The following is an 11,118-nucleotide window of genomic DNA, read 5'->3' as shown; positions in this document are numbered from 1 at the left end:
AAGGGCCTGGGAGGACGTGACACCAACACACCCTGTAACTCTTCTGAAGTCAAATCTCGTATACCCAAATACTTCTCTGCAGCTGCCACCACAACATCTATTTTCTGTGATTTACATTCTATTTCTGTGGTACAGTTGATAACCATCGCTATGAACGCTAAGAAGCCAACCTTACTGAAGCATATATCACCTATCCCTCTGTGCTGGCACAGATCTACTACCTACAGCGATCCTCTCAGGATCCCTCACCCTTGACCCATCCTCCTCTACTTTCTTCACTGCCTCAGCACACGACACCTTCTGCACTACTCTGACTCTAGCCACCTCAACCTGCCTCTCTCGCACTGGACACTTCCGATCCCCAGCAACATGGGCACCCTTACAGTTAACACACACATATTTATCCACCGAAACTACACAATCCTCTATCCCATGCCCTCCTGCACACTTCCCACATCTTGGAATCTCCGTCTTACACACTGCTGCAACATGGCCATAAACGTTGCACCTGAAACAGCGCAGTTTACTCTGCACAAAGCTCTAACAGGATAACTGATATCATAAAATGACTTTGTCTGGTAGAGTCCTGACTCAAAAGGACTGACAGTGACTCTTCTGTTTCAACACCGGGTCTGCGTCGCACCAAACATCACAAACACCAGGAATCTTCAACTGCTCCACCTCCACACTTAACGCTACCCCAGAAATCACTCCTTTCATATTTTTTTTTTTTTTTGCATTTTAGTCATTTAGCAGATGCTCTTATCCAGAGCAACTTACAGGAGCAATTAGGGTTAAGTGCCTTGCTTAAGGGCACATCGACAGATTTTTCACCTAGTCGGCTCTGAGATTAGAACCAGTGACCTTTTGGTTACTGGCACAACGCTCTTACCCACTAAGCTATCTGCCGCCATATGACACATCTAAGCATCCGGTTTGGGTTTTGTCCTGTTTCTGCAATACGTCATAGTTTATATATATTCACATTATATATTTTTTAAGTTCCACTAAATTAACTGAAATTCTTATGTTTTTTATTTTGGACTTCATTCAGCCAACTGCAGTCATTCAGTTGGGACAGAGTTGTTTCATCTGCGCTCAAAAACTGCAGAATGGGTTGCTCCTCTTATCTATCATAGGCTACTCTGATGATTTCCCTTTGGTCCAGATAATAACCATTAGCCTATATGAGTTGTACGTCTACATGTTGCTGTCGATGCAGAGACTAAGATACAGCGTAGGGTAGAACATCATCCATGCACCACTGCCCTGGTCAATGGTAGTGCACTATCTATATAATAGGGTGCCATGTCAGACACAGCCACTGTGGAAGCCTCAGTTAACTCAGCTCAGTATTAGGCTACTATCTAGTGGATGAGCAGTCCCAAGCTATGATGCAATATTAAAGCTGATATTGGTGGGTTCTTCCCCTCTGAGTCATTGAAGTTATGGAAATAAAGCATTTGGAGAAAGAAACACGTATGATAATCTGTTGTTTCTGACTACAGAGGGTGAATTTGTGTACATTTGTAATGAGAAGGTAATTAATAATGAATCATGATTTGGCATGTTCTTGACAGCTTTCGACAGGTATGTAAACTAGTGAAAGGTCGCCACCTAGTGGAGTGTGCACGTCATCGCGTCACTTCAATTCACATAAATGCGTTCTGTCATGCAATTGGTTTAGGACGCGGTTACGGGATTCGCTCACGTGAGGTCAAAATAAAAACAACTAGCTCTATACAAAATACATGTCTTTGGGGGAATAATTGAATATAAACAAATAAAAAAAATCCGTAAATCGACAACATTTATGTTGGAAACAAACGTGAATGAGAGAGATCATACAGGAGAGAGACAGAGACCACTCAATCTGGTGTGCGTGTGTAGCCTATTTCAGCACCAGGAAGAGGGGACAGCTCCCTCCCCCACTCTCTCCCAGCTATCTCCTTCACGAGCTCTCAGGTTTACAGTGATAACATAATTAGCCAGATGGGACCCCTCGCTCGCGCATAGACTCAGATAGAACCAAAACGCACCAAGAGTGGGTACGCTACACCCAATGCTCCCATCTTTAAACGGGTTTCATACGGAGAATAGGATTTAGGATCTGCCCTGTCTTTCATTGACGAACTCGTCGTGCACAATCAAAGCAGTTAGCTACCGAGCCGTAGAAAACAAACAAGACGGTAGGTTTCCTTATCCATTATATGATTGCACAGGAAATGATCAGGGCGCTGTCAAGTGCCATATCCCTGTCTGTTCCTTGTGTGCTGCCTTTTCCCTCGTGACAGGCATTTGATCCATATGCTTAATGCATGGGTTATTTTAGGTGAAGGATCTTTACTGATGGTTGTCAGAATGTTGTCGTTTATTGTGCTTGTGTGTCAGACTCAGAATTCTGTAGAATATTGATTTTGATTTTTTTTATGGACCATAAATTACTGCTTCCAACACGGGTCGAACCAATTTAGCCTATTTCTAAGACCCTCGGCGTTACCCTCCTGTACCAGTGCCTTAACTGGAAATGGCAGTGTTTAAAAAAATAAATAATATCTGACTAAATATGAAATGTTTATATTCTAAGCTGTTTTAGGTCATTTTGTCATGACAGTTTGGAGTGGCAGTAGATATTCACGTGCCAATTTTGTCAACAGTTGAAACGACAGTCAGTCAGTCAGCCACAGCATGCAACACAGTATCTAGCCTAGACTTTTGTATCCTACACGCGGATTGTTGAAATTCAATACTCTCGGCCTGCCACTTTGATTCGGGACAAAGGACAATGCACTGAGATGTCTATCTCTCTGACCATTAATCCCCATGATAGTAGCCTGGTCTAATCATATTGTTCTGCAGTATCACATTGTACGACAAGGGGGCGCTCTAGCGTCACTCTAGGTAACGTCAGGCCCTGCTGCATCGGCCGCATAAAGTCCACTTTATGTTTTATTCCCAAATGGCTACCTATCCCCTATATAGAGCGTTACTTTTTACCAGAGGTCCTGGTCAAAAGTAATGCACTATATAGGAAAAGCTGCCATTTGGGACGAACCCGTTATGTTGGCAAGCCAAGACAAGGTTCTCTCCGTCTCAGGGTAATGAACTCGATATTTATTGATTGGGAGTTCCATTTTCTTGAGTGCTTTAAGCTATAGGGTTTCACTCGTTAGCCCTTCAAATCCTTAAAACCCATCGCCGACGGACATCCCTGCCTGGCTTCCACCAGCGTGTCTTATCGTAATCAATTTGACATCTTGGCTTTTGATAGTTAAAAAACAAAATGCAAGTAGCATATTGAATCACTTTGCCCAACAACAAGAGACCGGTTTTGTTGTACTGGCTGACTGAAGCACTCTAAACAATGATCATTTTTAACATCAAAGTGATAAGAAATCATTTTGATTTGTAATTGGGGTAGGCTCACTATGGAGAGTGAGTTATTGAAAATGTTCATCGATTTTATTGAGTTGACTGATTTAGGCTAGATGTGAAACACTTTAGGAAGCTTCAACTTCGTATCTTACATTTCGGGACCATGGATAGCGCATGTTGTGTCCCAGTACGCTGGTCATAGGCAAAACTTTACTGCAGTGCATGCTTGTGGTGTTAGACACTGGTATTGGTAATTATGCTGAAATATCAGACTCAAGGTGTTCTGCAATGAGATACTATTCTATCACAGACTAGAGAACAACATTACAATCAACATTAAAGATTATCAGCGTGAGTGTGCGGATTGGATAATGATGATGTCATATCTCTAAGAACATCTTTACTAAATTGTTTGTCGTCTGTCAGTCTGGCTATGGATTTAACCATTTCATCTGTCTGGCCCTTATACCCAACAACTGTCACTTTCCCACTAGTCCCGATATGAAAACGTAGCATCACTTTAATGAGAGAAAGAGAGAGAGTCAGACAGACACACAGAAAGAGCTTTTGTTAGAGAAAGATTTTGAGAGAGATTTTGTCTTCACATCCTTCAACCTTGAAGTGCAATTCTTCCCCAAAACACCCTTACTTCTTCCCCAAAACACCCTTACTTCTTCACAAAACACCCTTACTTATTCCCCAAAACACCCTTACTTATTCCCCAAAACACCCTTACCTTTTTCCTTAAAACACCCTTACTTCTTCCCCAAAAAACCCTTACTTCTTCCCCAAAACACCCTTACTTCTTCCCAAAACACCCTTACTTTTCCACCCATATAAAAAATACTTTCCGCCCACACATTGTTATGTCGTCCCCAAAACATACTTCTTCCCAAAACACCCGTAATTCTTCCCAAAAGATCCTTCTTCCCAAAACACCCTTACTTTTCACAAAAACCTATTACTTCTTCAGCAAAACCCCCTTGCTTCTTCCTCAAAACTTCCATAACTCTTCCCAAATACACCCTTACTTCTTCCCCAAAACACCCTTAGTTCTTCCCAAAACACCCTTACTTCTTCCCAAAACCTCCTTACTTCTTCCCAAAACCTCCTTACTTCTTTCCCAAAACACCCTTACTTCTTCACAAAAAAAACGTATTTCTTCGCCAAAACATCCTTACTTCTTCCCAAACCCTTCTTCCCAACACAGCCTTACTTTTTTCCCCAAACACCAACACTTCTTCCAAAACACCCTTACTTCTTCCCAAAACACACTTCTTCCCAAAACACCCTTACTTCTTCCCCAAAACATCATTACTTCTTCCCAAAACATCCTTACTTCTTCCCAAAACATAATTACTTCATCACCAAAGCACCCTTACATCTTCCCAAAAAAACTCTCTTACTTTTTCCCAAAACCCCCTTGAATCTTCCTCAAAACATCCTTACTTCTTCCCAAAACACCCTTCTTCCCAAAAAACTGTACTTCTTCCCCAAAACAGCCTAACTTCTTCCCAAAACACCCTTACTTCTTCCCCCAAAATACCCTTACTTCTTCCCCAAAACACCCTTACTTCTTCCCATAACACCCTACTTCTTCCTCAAAACACCCTTACTTATTCCTCAAAACAACTTTGCTTCTTCTCCAAAGCATCCTTACTTCTTCCCCAAAACATCCTTACTTCATCTCCAAAACACCCTTTATCTTTCCCCAAAACAACCTTACTTCTTCAAAACATAGTTACCTTTTCCCATAATACCCTTACTTCTTCCCAAAACATAATTACTTCATCACCAAAACACCCTTACATCTTCTCCAAAACACTCTTACTTCTTCCCCAAAACACCCTTACTTCTTACCCCAAAATACCCTTACTTCTTCCCCAAAACACCCTTACTTCTTCCCCAAAACACGCTTACTTCTTCCCCCAAAATACCCTTACTTCATCCCCAGAATACCCTTACTTCTTCCCCAAAACACCCTTACTTCTTCCCATTACCCTACTTCTTCCTCAAAACACCCTTACTTATTCCTCAAAACAACTTTGTTTCTTCTCCAAAGCATCCTTACTTCTTCCCCAAAACATCCTTACTTCATCTCCAAAACACCCTTTATTTTCCCCCAAAACAACCTTACTTCTTCAAAACATAGTTACCTTTTCCCATAATACCCTTCCTTCTTCCCAAAACATAATTACTTCATCACCAAAACACCCTTACATCTTCCCCAAAACACTCTTATTTCTTCCCAAAACACCCTTACTTCTTACCCCAAAATACCCTTACTTCTTCCCCAAAACACCCTTACTTCTTCCCATAACACCCTACTTCTTCCTCAAACCACCCTTACTTCTTCCTCAAAACACCCTTGCTTCTCCAAAGCATCCTTACTTCTTCCCCAAAACACCCTTACTTCTTCCCATAACACCCTACTTCTTCCTCAAACCACCCTTACTTCTTCCTCAAAACACCCTTGCTTCTTCTCCAAAGCATCCTTACTTCTTCCCCAAAACACCCTTACTTCTTCCCATAATACCCTACATCTTCCTCAAAACACCCTTATTTCTTCCTCAAAACACCTTTGATTCTTCTCCAAAGCTTCCTTACTTCTTCCCCAAAACATCCTTATTTATTTTCCAAAACACTCATTATTCTTTCCCCAAAACAACCATACTTCTTCAAAACATAGTTACTTTTTCCCAAAACACCCTTATTTCTTCCCAAAACACCATTACGTCCTCTCCAAACAACCTTACTTCTTTCCAAAACACCCTTCCCAAAACACCCTCACTTTTTCGCAAAACACCTGTACTTCTTCCCAAAACACCCTTATGTCTTCCCAAAACATCTTTACTTCTTCCCAAAGCATCCTTACTTCGTCCCAAAAACATCCTTTAATATCCCAAAAACACCCTTACTTGTTCCCAAAAACACCTTACTTCTTCCCCAAAAAACCATTAATTCTTCCCCAAAAACACTCTTACTTCTTCTCCAAAACACTGTTAGTTATTCCCCAAAACACCCTTACTTCTTCAAAAACACCCTTACTTCTTCCGGCAAACACCCTTACAACTTTCCAAAAACACTCTTACTTCTTCCACAAAATACCCTTGCTTCTTCTCCAAAGCATCCTTACTTCTTCCACAAAACGTCCTTATTTCTTCCCAAAACATTCTTATATCTTCATCAAAACACACTTACTACTTCCTCAAAACACCCTTACTTCTCCTCAAAACACCATTACTTCCTCTCAAAACACCCTTACTTCTTTCCAAAACACCCTTCCCAAAACACCCTCACCTTTTCCCAAAACATCCTTTCTTCTTCCCAAAACATCCTTCCCCAAAACACCCTTACATCTTCCCCAAAAAACCCTTCTTCACAAAACACCTTTACTCTTCAAACAAACACCCATACAACTTCCCCAAAACACCCTTACTTCTTCCCAAAAACACCTTATTTCTTCCCCAAAACACCCTTGCTTCTTCTCCAAAGCATCCTTACTTCTTCCCCAAAACATCCTTACATCTTCCCCAAAACATCCTTACTTCTTCTCCAAAACACTCTTACTTCTTCTCCAACACACACTTACTTCTTCCCCCAAACACTCTTACTTCTTCTCCAAAACACTCTTACTTCTTCTCCAAAACACCGTTAGTTATTCCCCAAAACAACTTTACTTCTTCCCCAAAACACCCTTATTTCTTCAAAAACACCCTTATTTCTTCCAGCAAACACCCTTACAACTTTCCAAAAACATAATTACTTCTTCCCAAAAAACCTTTACTTCTTCCCCAAAACACCCTTACTTCTTCCACAAAACGTCCTTATTTCTTCCCAAAACATTCTTATATCTTCATCAAAACACACTTACTACTTCCTCAAAACACCCTTACTTCCTCTCAAAACACCCTTACTTCTTTCCAAAACACTCTTACTTCTTCTCCAAAACACCCTTAATTCTAACCCAAAACAACCTGACATCTTCTCCAAAACAACCTTACTTCTTCCCCCAAACACCCTTACATCTTCCCTAAAACACCATGACTTCTTCCCCAAAACACCCTTACTTCTTCTCCAAAAGAACCTTACCTCTTCAAAACACTGTTACTTTTTCCCAAAACACCCTTACTTCTTCCCAAAAACAAATTACTTCTTCCCCAAAACACCCTTGCTTCTTCTCCAAAGCATCCTTACTTCTACCCCAAAACATCCTTACTTCTTCCCCAAAACACTCTTACTTCTTCTCCAAAACAACCTTACTTCTTCCCCCAAACACCCTTACAACTTCCCCAAAACACCATGACTTCTTCCCCAAAACACCCTTACTTCTTCTCCAGAAATGTCACGGTCGTTGAAGGACGGGTCAGACCAAGGCGCAGCGTGAAATGCAGTCCCATAAGTCAGGGAGTGACAGTACCCCCCCCCCCCCCCCCCCCAAAGGTGCGGACTCCGACCGCACAAACCTGACATAACAGGGTAGGGTCCGGGTGGGCATTCCGCCTCAGAGGCGGATCCGGCTCCGGGCTTGACGACAACATTCTCTCAGCCTCCCCGTTGCGCCCCTGGTCTGGTCTGGACCTCGGCGCGCTGCTTCCCCTCTCCTTCCTCCCACGATGTACCAAGCCCTGTCTGGACCCTGGTGTGGAAGACCCCGAACCTGGAGAGGGGCTGACGTCTGGGTCTGGACTGGAGCCGCTGACCGGAGCTGGGCTGGGCACCGGTGGAGTGGACTACTCTGGCTCCGGACTGGAGCCGCTGACCGGAGCAGACTGCTCTGGCTCCGGAGTGGAGCAGCTGACCGGAGCTGGATCAGGCACCGGTGGAGCGGACTGCTCTGGCTCCGGAGTGGAGCAGCTGACCGGTGCCGGACCAGGCACCGGGGAAAGGACCCTGGGCGAAGGTGGAAGCCCAGGTAGGAGAGGAGCAACGGCAACACAGAAGGCGCCGGCCGATGAGGAAGCCCGAGAGGCAGCCCCAATAACATTTTTGGGGGGGCTAAAGGGGTGGTCGGGGAGCGAGAGAGAAGAGCCCCGACCACTGCACCCGGTGGGTTACCAGGTTGAGTCCCTACTACCATGGGAACAAGAGTGGGAACAGTTTTATACTGAGGAGTCGGAGGATGACGACGACGATGAGTTCCACCGGTGCCTGGTCCTTTCCCCGCATATATCTCCTCCCAAGACTAAATCTTCCCCACCTGTGTCCAGGGTGTTTGCTCCTGGGCACGCTGCTTGGTCCGTGTTTGGTGGGATCTTCTGTCACGCTCGTTGAAGGACGGGTCAGACCAAGGCGCAGCGTGAATGTGCATCCATGTTTATTAAACCGAATAAACATACAAAACAACAACAGGCAACGAAACGTGATGTCGGAAGGCTATACACACACAAGCCAAACTCACCGAGCACAAAACAAGATCTCACAACACAGGCAGGAAAACTGGCTGCCTAAGTATGATCCCCAATCAGAGACAACGAGCGACAGCTGCCTCTGATTGGGAATCACACCCGGCCAAATATAGAAACACACAACCTAGAATGAGAACATAGAAATAACAACATAGAACTCCACACCCTGACCCAACATACTAGAGTCCCATAAGTCAGGGCGTGACAAGAAATCCCTTTATTTTTCCCCAAAACAACCTTACCTCTTCAAAACACTGTTACTTTTTCCCAAAACACCCTTACTTCTTCCCAAAACACCATTACTTCATCTCAAAACACCCTTACTTCTTTCCAAAACACCCTTCCCAAAACACCCTCACTTTTTCCCCAAACACCCGTACTTCTTCCCAAAACACCCTTACGTCTTCCCAAAACATCCTTGCTTCTTCCCCAAACATCCTTAGTTCTTCCCCAAAACACCCTTCTTCTTAAAACACCTTTACTTCTTCCAACAAACACCCATACAACTTCCCCAAAACACCCTTACTTCTTCCCAAAAACACCATACTTCTTCCCCAAAACACCCTTGCTTCTTCTCCAAAGCATCCTGACTTCTACCCCAAAACATCCTTACTTATTCCACAAAATACTCGTACTTCTTCTCCAAAACACTCTTACTTCTTCTCCAAAAAACACTTATTTATTCCCCAAAATACCCTTACTTCTTCCCAAAACACCCTTACTTCTTCACGCAAACACCCTTACAACTTTCACAAAACACCATTACTTCTTCCTCAAAATGCCCTTACTTATTTAATAATAATAATAATTGAGCTACAGAGGACCAAAACACCCTTACTTCTTTCCAAAACAACCTTCTTTGCAAAACACCTTTACTTCTTCCCACAAACACCCTTACAACTTTCCCAAAACACCATTACTTTTTCCTCAAAATGCCCTTACTTCTTCCCCAAAACACCCTTACTTCTTCCTCAAATCACTCTTGCTTCTTCTCCAAAACAACCTTACTTCTTCCCCAAAACACTCTTACTTCTTCTCCAAAACACTCTTACTTCTTCTCCAAAACACACTTATTTCTTCCCCAAAACACCCTTACTTCTTCCCAAAACACCCTTACTTCTTCCCACAAAACCCCTTACAACTTTCCCAAAACACCATTACTTCTTCCCAAAAAAGTCTTACTTCTTCCCCAAAACAACCTTACTTCTTCTCCAAAAAACTATTTATTTTTCCCCAAAACAACCTTACCTTTTCAAAACAATGTTACTTTTTCCCAAAACACCCTTACTTCTTCCCAAAGCACCATTACTTCCTCTCAAAACACCCTTACTTCTTTCCAAAACACCCTTCCCAAAACACCCTCACTTTTTCCCAAAACACCCGTATTTCTTCCCAAAACACCCTTACGTCTTCCCAAAACATCCTTGCTTCTTCCCAAAACATCCTTAGTCCTTCCCCAAAACACCCTTACATCTTCCCAGACCACCATTACTTCCTCTCAAAACACCCTTACTTCTTTCCAAAACACCGTTCTTTGCAAAACACCTTTACTTCTTTACAAACACCCATACAACATCCCCAAAACACCCTTACTTCTTACCAAAAACACCTTACTTCTTCCCCAAAACACCCTTGCTTCTTCTCCAAAGCATCCTTACTTCTACCCCAAAACATCCTTACATCTTCCCCAAAACACTCTTACTTCTTCTCCAAAACACACTTATTTCGTCCACAAAACACCCTTATTTCTTCCCCCCAAAAAACTTACTTCTTCCCAAAACACCATTCTTCCCAAAACATCCTTACTTCTTCTTCAAAATACCCTTACTACTTCCCAAAACACCCTTACTTCTTCCAAAAACCTCCTTACACCTCCCTAAAACAGCCTTACTTCTTCGCAAAACTCTGTTACTTCTTCCCAAAACATCCTTACCTCTTCCCCAAAACACCCTTACTTCTTCGTAAAACACCCTTACTTCTTCCCAAATAAACCTTACTTTTTCCCCATAACAACTTTACTTTTCCCCCAAAAACCCTCACTTCTTCCCTAAAAAACCCTTCTTCCCAAAACACCCTTACTTCTTCATAAAACACCCTTACTTCTTCGTCAAATCACCCTTGCTTCTTCTCCAAAGCAGCCTTACTTCTACCCCAAAACATCCTTACTTCTTCCTCAAAATGCCCTTACTTCTTCCCCAAAACAGCCTTACCTCTCCTCAAAACACCCTTATCTCTTCCTCAAATCACCCTTGCTTCTTCTCCAAAGCAACCTTACTTCTACCCCAAAACATCCTTACTTCTTCTTCAAAACATCCTTAATTTTTCCCAAATCATC

General features: G+C 42.8%; 1 protein-coding gene across 1 annotated transcript in view; it reads left to right on the top strand.

Moving 5' to 3' along the window:
• The first annotated feature begins 1,960 nt into the window (after positions 1-1,960).
• LOC121574806 (mitogen-activated protein kinase kinase kinase 12-like) overlaps positions 1,961-11,118 on the top strand; it is an 86,119-nt gene continuing 76,961 nt past the window's right edge. Inside the window, exon 1 of the mRNA XM_045222833.1 lies at positions 1,961-2,189. The gene's annotated coding sequence lies outside the window, so the exon portion shown is untranslated. The remainder of the gene's footprint in view (positions 2,190-11,118) is intronic.

The sequence above is a fragment of the Coregonus clupeaformis genome, chromosome 10 (assembly GCF_020615455.1).
Source record: "Coregonus clupeaformis isolate EN_2021a chromosome 10, ASM2061545v1, whole genome shotgun sequence".
NCBI lineage: Eukaryota > Metazoa > Chordata > Actinopteri > Salmoniformes > Salmonidae > Coregonus > Coregonus clupeaformis.
The sequence above is the reverse complement of the archived record's forward strand: the minus strand, read 5'-3'. Positions and strand labels throughout refer to the sequence as shown.